The 10,045-nt window shown below is 49.6% G+C and overlaps 1 long non-coding RNA gene across 1 annotated transcript; it reads left to right on the top strand.

Moving 5' to 3' along the window:
• The first annotated feature begins 2,610 nt into the window (after positions 1-2,610).
• Positions 2,611-8,098, top strand: LOC140850337 (uncharacterized). Its single transcript, XR_012132993.1, has 3 exons — positions 2,611-4,196; positions 4,890-6,147; positions 7,093-8,098. It is a non-coding gene; the product is annotated as an uncharacterized lncRNA (long non-coding RNA).
• Positions 8,099-10,045: the final 1,947 nt, after the last annotated feature.

The raw sequence follows: 10,045 nt of genomic DNA on the forward strand, positions 1-10,045 counted from the left end.
CCAACTGCCTTCTACACTGGCTCCTGTGCCCACCTGCATGCCGCTGACCTTGGCCTACACTCCTGGATCAAGGCCCCGGTGCCCGACGTCTTCCTTTGCACCTCGTGGTCTTGCAGCCCGGTGATCGCGTGGTCTCTGTGCTTCGACTGACTGTCTTATTGTGGGTCTAGAGGAGTTCGTAGCTCTTCTGCCACTGAGCCGCGCGCTGGCGGCGCTGGAGGGGCCGCACGCCTCTGTTGTAGACCTCGTGGCCAAGAGCTCCAGAACCACACGAACGGCAGGCCAGGGATCTCGTGATCCACGCAGCTCCTCTCTTGGCACTGCCGGGCACAGCCGCCGCGCGCCCCCAGGCAGAGCGCAGATGCATGGGTCGTGGTGCCTACTGTGGCCCCCCAGGGGGCCTGCAGTGTCTGCCTCCCGCTACTCCCACCACTTGAAGGCTCTCACCTGCCCTGGAGATTGGACGATCCGCATGGCCAATGCTCGCGGTGTCCCACATCCGCTGTGCCTCTGGTGGACCAGCCCCAGGTGTCTGCGCAGATTGGGAGCCAGGGGAAAAAGCAAGTTCACAAGAAACTAGAACACTCCCCAGACATGTCTAAGTGTGACAGAAGTGATATGTTCACAAGTACCATGTGAATTCAGAGGAGCAGCTAGTCACATATGACCTTGGTGGTCAAACAAGTCTTTGTGGCCCAGGTAGCATTTGAGCTAGACTTTGTTTTATACAGGAAAACAGACATCTAGGGAAGTCAAGTAATTTATCAAGGTGTCCCAACTAGTAGGTGGTGGAGCTGGGATCTGAAGTCCAAAGGCTGCACCCCTATTCCTGTAATATCTTAACTTGCATTTCAACCGAAGGAGTCTGGCCCTTTTTGGGAGGCAGTAGGGAGCTACTGAAGGTTTAGAATGAGTGGGAGATAAAAGAGTAACTTGTTCAAAAACATACTGTAGGACCTAACGCTGCCTATAGGGAAAGTGTTTGTTGGGGAGAGTCAAGAAGCAGGGAGATGAGTTAGAGAACCATGGCCATCGTCTGGGAGAGGGAGAATAAGGATCAGAACTTGGGCAGTTAAAGTGAGGATGAGAAGAGACAGGTAGGAAAGGCCTTGAGGGAAATTAGCATCAGATGTCTGAACATCTCGTCTGGTTAAATGTTTCCTCCTTACCCTATTTACATTAGAAAAAAAAGGTAAAGTATAGGATCTGTGCCACGGGCGCTTAATACCTGCATCAATCAGGACTGTTTTTTGTAGAAAGTTAACAGAAAACTCACCATAAGGCATAAATCCTAAGGCCCTTTATTATCTGATGTAATATCAGTCTGGAGGTGGGCAGGTCCCAGACGGGCCCAGAAGCTCAGGGATGTCACTGAGGATTCAGGCTCTTTCTGTCTTTGCTCCTTGCGTCCTTGACTGATCTGTCTTTATCCCCATGCTGTCGCCTTGTGTCTTCTAGATGGCTGTTGAGACTCCAGATACTCTTCCACAATCGAGGCAAGAAAAAGGGGGAGGGAGAAGCACCAACGGCTTTCCTCTCATGCAAGAAAGCAGAGGCCTTCCCAGAAGCCCCCCAGCATAATTCCCTGTATGTCTCATTGGCCAGAATTGGGTGACATACCCCTATCTGCAAGGGAGGCTGGAAAGAAACTCCTTTCCATCTTTAATGGGAGGCTGATAGTGGCCGTTGGGCTACCCAGCACATTGTGACAGCTCCAAGTCCAGGGGCGTTGCCTTCTTTAGGCCTTGTTCCATATTCGGGGAAGAAATGAAATGGAACACATACATTTATTGGGTTCTGGGAAGCAGCAGACGGCAACCTGGGGAGCTCTGGGGATGAGTTCCTGCTGCTTCCCCCAGCTGGATGGTGCCGTGATGCACGCTTTCTGAGTGGTCAGCTGCATCTCAGTGGAATGCTGTCAGAAGGCCGACGTTAGTTTCTCAGTAACAAATACACATGAGGTATTCATAAAGCCTGGGAGCTTGAAGGCCATGCATACGGATGAAAGAGTAATGTAGAGATATTAAAGATGTTAAGGGTCTTACTGTCTGGTCAGCTCTAGGTTTTGTTTTGTTTTGTTTTCTAATCATGTAAATTCATTCAGATGATGGCCACGGGGGAAGTCAGAGTTATCTGCTTTGTCCTGAACTCCCAAATGCAGAACCCTGGCCATCTTAAGGTAATTTCACCAGTGTGGATTCCTGGTCTGTCCCATAGTTGGGGACACTGGGCAGCTGTTGCCATTTGCCACTACAAATCTAGTCATCATCCTCTGAAGGCCAGAGCTAGTGGGTCTGTCTGCTGTGTGCTGCTTGCAGCTTTGGGTTTTAAAACCTGGAGTCCCCTGGAAGAAGCTTCCAAAGTCCTTCTGGAGGCATAGTCACTCTGGATCATGCCAGAATCTCACCAGAACCCCATAGGGGCAGGCCATGGGAGGATCTGTGTATTACAGAAATCCTACCTGTCTGAGTTTCCCAGGGCCATAATAAAGTACTATAGGTGAGACTTCACAAACAGAAACTGTCTCACATTTCTGGAGTCTGGGAGTCTGAGATGAGGGTATCCTTAGAGTTGGTTCCTTCTGTGGGTCACGAGGGTGAATTGTTCTATGCTTCTCTTCTGGCTTCTGATGGTTTGGGGGCGATCTCTGGTGTTCCTTGGCTTGTAGAAGCATTTCCCTGATCTCCGTTTTCCTCTTCCCATAGCTTTCTCCTGTGTGTGTGTCTGTATCCAAATGTCTCCTTTGTATACGGATGCCGATTTGATTAGACCCCACTCTAATGCCCTCATTTTAACCTGATGACCTCTGTAAATAAGGTCACATTCTGAGGTACGAGGTGCTATGGTATGAATGTTTGTGTCCCTCCGAATTCATATGTTGCAATCCTCGCCCCCAAAGGTGATGATATTAGCGGTGGGGCCTTAGGGAGGTGATTCGGTCATGAGGGTAGAGCCCTCAGGGGTAGCTCAGTTGGTCCTATATTTGGCCTGGTACGCCAGGATTATCACCTATAATGTCCTTTTTCCTGTTCCAGTGCCTTCTGCCTGGATTATCCCTCAGCCCCAGGTTCTTCTCCTGGCTGGGTATGTTGCTTCCTTCAGGTCTCAGCTTAAAAGTCACCTCCTCCAAGAAGCCCTTTCTGAGTGCTTCATTAAAAGTAGATCTGGATTCTTATTCTTTGATTTAGCCACTCCTTTGTTCTCTTCACAGCACTCATCACAATTTGTAGTGACACATTTCTTCATCCTTCTCTACAGATGTGACCTCCATGGGGACAGAGTCCGTATCTGCTTTAATTACCAGTGTATCCCCAGAGTCTGGTGTGCAGCCTGGCACCTCACACACATGCTTGTATGTATCTGATCTCCACCACAGTGCCAGGGGGTAAGTAGGGCATTTGTGGAGGGGGCAAAGAAAGTGACTTACCCACATTGCAGTGCTAGCAGTGGGGGACTGGGATTCAGGTCCCCGCCTCCTGGCTCTGAGCTGGGCCCATCCACCATGCCATGCTGCCCTGGAGGTTTGGAGTTTCAAGCTTTGCCTCAGCATCTGTCTTCACTGAATCACACCCCTTCAGAATTATCCATCCAGGTTTCAAAAAATACAGGTTCCCAGTTCCTACAGAGACCTACTAGATAAGTCTCTTTGGTGTAGAATCATGTATTTAAAGAATGGTGTTTGGAGACCAATTAAAAAACATGCTGACCCAGTAGACATGTTAAAAATAAAACTCTTGCTAGAAAACACATCTCTGTGCTGCTGTTCACCTGGCATTCTGGTAGTGAATGGCAGACACCAAGGAGGATGCTTCTCAGGTGCCTTAATGTGGAAGGCATGGTCTCCTTTGAGCATTTTCTCAGTCCAACTTCTACCAAGAGCTGAGACCTACCAGGGTGAAGGGAGCCCCCAGGGCCTCAGCACATCCATGCTCTCTGCAGTCCCCTCGAGCACCTGGAGGGTTGGGCAGTGCACACAGTGGGCGCTCATGTCCTCCACCCTTGTTAGGCACGCACAGCCTGAGTGCTGGCAGTCATGTCTTTTCCAGATTCCTACTCTGTGCCAGGATCACACATCTCCAGCACCATGGCAGCCCTTTGAGGCTGACATTGTTGTCCTGGTTTTACAGGTGAAGAAACTAAAGCTCGGAGAAGTCATTCGCCCAAAGTCGGTGAGAAGCATTGGGATTTGGATCCAGGTCTGTCTAGTTTCAAAGCCCCTTCCTGTCACGTTATCCCGCATCACACAAGTGACATAATAGGGACAAATAACAATATAAGAATTGCTGCATTTTATTGAGCATAGACTACATGCCTGGAAGCCTAGAATTTCAGAGATAGGTAGACAGTAACTCTGTGAGGTAGATGCTATGATTACCCCCCACATCCTAATGGAAGGAGTTAAGTAGTGTTTGTGGCCATTTGCATTTTATAGGTCAGGAAACTAAGTCATGAAGAGACTAGGTAGCTTGCTCAAGATCACATGACTTGTAAGTCATTGGCAAAGTGGGGAATCAAATTCAGGCAGGCCACTCCAAAGCCTATATTCCTTCTGAAGAAGCATGTGTTTTCCATTGTGGTGACGGGTTATACTGGACCGTACACTCTCTGTCCCTGTGCGCTGTGTTTGCCAGTGTCCTTTGATGCCCAGACATGGTCTTCTGGCACAGACTGCACAGGGGCTGGCTTTGAGATAAGGCCCAAGCCCACAGTGGGCCTCCCAAGCAAACTCATGCCCTCATTGGATGCCCCCCAAGTGAGATCTGAAGTTCTATCAATAGATGGAATGCCTTGCTTCCTTCCTTCTTCCCTCCTCCCCTCCCTCCTTCACTCTCTCTCTCCTTCCTTCCTTCTAGCCAACATTATTGCCCATATCTTTCTCCCTCTGCTAGTGGTTGTTTTCCACTTGGGTGGAAGGATGGAGGATGCTCTGCTACTTGAATGAAAGCCCTACTAAATACACAAACCCACGAGCGGCTTATCAGGGCCTTGCTACTCAGGGGCTCACTGTGATGATCAAGAGGTGATGACGTTCTGGGACTGCAGCTAGGGCCTGACGAGAATCAGCCTGCCTGGATTAAGAAAGGAAAGCTCATGGTAAGAAAGTACTTGTCAATTTCTCATGCTTACTGTCAAGGTAGTTGGGGTGTGTATCCTAATGAATCCATTCACGAAGGGTAATTTGGTTTGGGGTTCATTTAAGACCCAGGAAAGCATACCCATCGTCTTTCCCCAAGGGCAGCATACCTGCTCGTCGTGCTCTTTTTCAGCTGCCAACCAGACGCAGGGAATAGGCCACCTCCCCGACGCCGCAGCTGATGGAAGAGCCTTGCCTGTCCCAGCAACAAGGCTGGTCTCTGTATCTGACTGTAATCTGTCACTCTGGGACAGGCCAGGCACTGCCCACGTTACAGAACTCTGTGCCAGCTGGGACTTGGAGGAGATGGAGGGCTTCCCACTGGCCAGTTGTGCCGCAAAATAAAACACCCTACTCCAGTAGGTGGGAGATTCTGAAACACATGTAGAGTCTAAGACCCCCAAAAAGACCCCTGAGGGAGCATCTGGTCCAGTTCCTGCATTTAACAGAGTAGGTGACTGAAGTCCAGAGAAGGTGTGGGGCTTATCCCAGGCTCTGCAGCCTGTGTTAGAGGCACAGTAGGTGTGGGGGCCCGGCCTACGGCCGAGGCTGAGCCCCACTCCAGCTGGACAATGCCCTAAAGATGACGCCTGCTTCCCTGTTGGGGATTGGCCCAGCAGACTTCTGTACCCGTGCACAGCTCGTGCTGCCCGCTTAGAGTGGCGCGTGACACCTATCCGCTTAAAGGTCACACATGATACTGTCCCGGATTGGTTGGGTGACTGAATATAAGGGAGCCCGCCGGGAGGGAAAAAAAGCTGCCCGACAACTGCTGTAACTGCCGTGAGAGATTAGACAATAAAGCCTAGAGAAGAATCAAGACCTTGGGCGTGTTGCTTTGGTCCCTTTGGGGTCGCGACAAGTGGTGCCGAACCCCGGGAATCGCTAAACCTCGTCGCGACCTGATCCGCTGACCCTGGTGCCTGCCGATGAAGTAGAGCTTGTAACTCTTCAGGAACGTCGCTGGACGCCGTTCGGTCGGCTGGCCAGACTGGGAGAGGGAACCGAGGAGGGTGAGTGGATTGGCGAGCAAACTGAAAGTATACGTGGCAGGGCAGACAGCAGGCAGTTGCGGTGGGTGTTTATGTGTAGTGTGTGTGTCCTGTTAGTGTTTGTGACATTGTTTATTATAATATACGGAATGAGGAGGCGCCAGTGAAGGTTTGCAGAGCGGTGACGAAATCAAACGGTTCGCAGAGTGGTGACGAAATCAAAAGGTTCGCGGAATTAGCGACGTAGTCCATGTAAATCATAACTAGGATACTTGCCCCTTTAGAGAGAGGATGGGGACAGAGAACCAGGATTGGGTTTTTCTTCGGGGCCACTGAGGGAAAACAGCCTAAAAAGGCCCGTGTGGGTACCTCAGTGGCCCCTCACCAAAGAAAAGAAGGAAGCAGCCCACACTTTAGTACAAGAACAGATAGCAGCTGGTCACCTCCAGCCCTCTACCTCGCCATGGAACACACCTATTTTTGTAATTAGGAAAAAGTCTGGCAAGTGGAGATTATCAAAGACTGTTTCTTCTCCATCCCGCTTCACCCCAGAGACTGTCAAAGGTTTATTGCCACAGGGCATGGCTAATAGCCCCACCATGTATATGTAAAGAAGGCCTTACAAACTGTCAGGAAACAGTTTCCCCTGATAATCTATCATTATATGGATGACATCCTTTTGTGTCATGAGAGCAGCAGGGAGCTAGAGACAACCCTCAGGGTCAGGGTATGGTGGAACGCACCCACCTCACCCTCAAGAATGCCTTATATAAACAAAAATGGGGAATAGGAGAAGATTTTAGAACACTGGACAAAAATGGCCGCAGTGCAGCAGAGCGGCACAGCCAACAATCCAATCTAAAACACATGCCTAAAGTTTTGTGGAAGGATGTGTTGGAAGGAACATGGAAAGGCCCGGACCCAGTGATAATCTGGACCCGAGGCTCAGTTTGTGTTTTTCCACAGGACCAGCAGAACCCCGTTTGGGTGCCTGAACGTCTGATACGCAGAGTGGAAAACCCCAGAGCAGAGGTACAAGATGATCGCACTGCTTCTGCTCCTGCCGTGGATCCTACAGCAGGCGACGGCGGAGCCGAGCTGCAGCTGCAGCCACCGCCGCGCTGACTATCACCATTCCTATGGCAGAGACGCTGAATGGTCTGTCCCAGGCCACTGAACCTTTTTCAAGAACAATTGGACCTCTTGGGGGAGGTTTTGTCTGTGGGCTGTGTATAAGAGGGTGTATTACTGGTATTCCTTTTCATAATTATTCTAAAGCTGCCAACTTGTCCAGACAGTTAGGCAAGATGTTAAACGCCACCAAAGCCTGGTCAGGTGTAGGTGTCATAGGATATTGCTAATTGTGGGCCTCTCCTGCTTGGGAGGAAAGTCTGTTACAAAAACAGCAACGGGGAGAACGGAAGGTCCTGTTGCAGGCCATGGCAGCGCTAGAGGAAGGCATCTCCCCTAGAGTATGGCTTATGCTGGATCAGTAGTCAAGGACGGGTAAGATCGGGAGCTGCGCATATCAACCTAAGACAGGGCGCAGACCTAAGCTATCTGTTGCCTGAGGACGGGTAAGAATGCCACAGACTCCGGACGACCTAAGACAGGCATGATCCCGACAGCCCTTTGGTTATAAAACAATAAAGGGGGAGATGTGGGGGCCCGGCCTACGGCCGAGGCTGAGCCCCACTCCAGCTGGACAATGCCCTAAAGATGACGCCTGCTTCCCTGTTGGGGATTGGCCCAGCAGACTTCCGTACCCGTGCACAGCTCGTGCTGCCCGCTTAGAGTGGCGCGTGACACCTATCCGCTTAAAGGTCACGCATGATACTGTCCCGGATTGGTTGGGTGACTGAATATAAGGGAGCCCGCCGGGAGGGAAAAAAAGCTGCCCGACAACTGCTGTAACCGCCGCGAGAGATTAGACAATAAAGCCTAGAGAAGAATCAAGACCTTGGGCGTGTTGCTTCAGTCCCTGAAGGGTCGCGACAGTAGGGACCCACCCTAATGATTTTGTTTCAATTCTATTTAATTATTTTTCTGATTTTATGAGTAATTAGTTTTATTGTTAAAATCTTATTATTAAACAATACATAAAAGCATAAGGAAGAAATGGAAAAATGTAAGTGGTTTCTCTAGCTCTACAAGCATGTTATTGTGCATTTATGTAGGACCAGGCTTATTTCAAACACCATCAAGAATAAAGTAGCCAGTGGGAATACAACAATTGGCTGGCAAGTGAGTTGTAATTGCCCACTGGTTGATGAGTTTTCTTTCAAAACAATTTATTGAAAACACACACACACACACACACACACACACACACACAGCTTTTACAATGACAGCAGGCCAGCTGGACACAGTTCCAAGCAGAAATGTTGATTTGTATCCAGTGATACTATTTGAGCTGTCGTGGAGCGCCTGGATTCTGGAAAGACATAGTGGGATTCACATGTGCTTTTTCCACTCTGTAAGAGTTCCTGTTAGGCACCAATGCTTGCAAGTTGGGTTACCAGGAAGCAGGCTGGAGATTAGCCAATGGTGTACTCATTAGGAGGTGCTTTTGTCATCCATACCTGGGGAAGGGGAGAGCAGCATGATTGGCACACGGAGGAGTTGGTCCGTGGTCACTGTCCATAGAGGCTGCAGCTGATCCTACAGGTTACTCTGAAGTTGAGGTGACCTTTCAGAGTTGTCTTGAGCTGGGGTAAGGGCTGGGCCCTGATTTATAGGTGAGTCAAAAATAAAGGTCAGTTCTTTTCTGATCCCAGTTCACAGACCCACTGAATTCTTCACATTGGCTAACAGCCCTTGCTTTCAAGGATCAAATTCAATAGATTCTTAACCTCATGCCCAGAGCAGCAACAGAAGATCCTGTTAGCTGGGATTTCTGGCAGAGACTAAAAACAGCAACAACGAAAAATCATTTGAGACCAGAAGCCCACAGTGGTCAATAAATGAGATGATCAGACGGAGGCAGCCAAGAGCACAGCTGGATCTGATTAGAGAATGACAAGAAGCTGTGTTTCTGGGCCAGACACGATCTCAGGGAGTCCTGCCACCAGAGCCATAGACGCCATGTCCGTCAAGCGGGAAAGCTCAGCAAATCCCCGTCTTTGCAGTCACCCAGGGAGAGTCCATCTGAGAAGGGCACGTGTCTTTGGCAATTCAGCTGGCAGAGTTTAGGAAGAGGAGGGTTTCCCCCACCCCTTCTGACAACCAGCCATTTACCCGCTCTGTGCCTGTTCCTGCTGCACAAAAGTGATTTTCTTTTGAGGACATTATGTTCTGAGCTTGGGCATTCAGGACCTGACAGTAACCATCCGGGCAGCCCCAGATTGGCTTGGGAAATGCACTGCGTTTTCACAAAAGGCAGGCCTGCTTTGTGCAGCCTTGGAGGGAAAAATGCTACATCTGCGAGAAAATGAAATAAACACCCCAATACACAAGTTGCCAATTTGATCCTATTTGTCTGGGGCAGTCCTGATGCAATTTGAAGGACAGTTGGAAGTTTCTTTTGCCTCGTTCCTTGCTTTTCTCTCTTTCCATTAAAGTTATAAATAACTGTGCCTCGCATTTTAATGAACGGGAGTGGTGTGAACAACCAGAGGTTTCAGGAGGAAACCTGGAATAATGGTGCAGTTGCTAAGGAACGGGGCTGGACAAGTTAATTTTGTTGGCATAACATTTCCTCGTTATTTAATCTAGCGTATTCATTTCATCCATCTGTCACCATGTTGCTGAAGCCCCGAGGAGCTGCTAATTGCAACACCAAGGTTGAGAACAGACCTGTCCAAACCTTTGTGTAAATTTCAACTGTCAGAGTGGAGACATGAACTTTGAGTTTGCCGTTGGAGACACCACCCTCTCCTGTTTAGAGCAGAAAGCCGGCAAGGGCCTGGCCACTCAGTTT

Source organism: Manis javanica, chromosome 7, assembly GCF_040802235.1.
Source record: "Manis javanica isolate MJ-LG chromosome 7, MJ_LKY, whole genome shotgun sequence".
NCBI classification, from domain to species: Eukaryota; Metazoa; Chordata; class Mammalia; order Pholidota; family Manidae; genus Manis; species Manis javanica.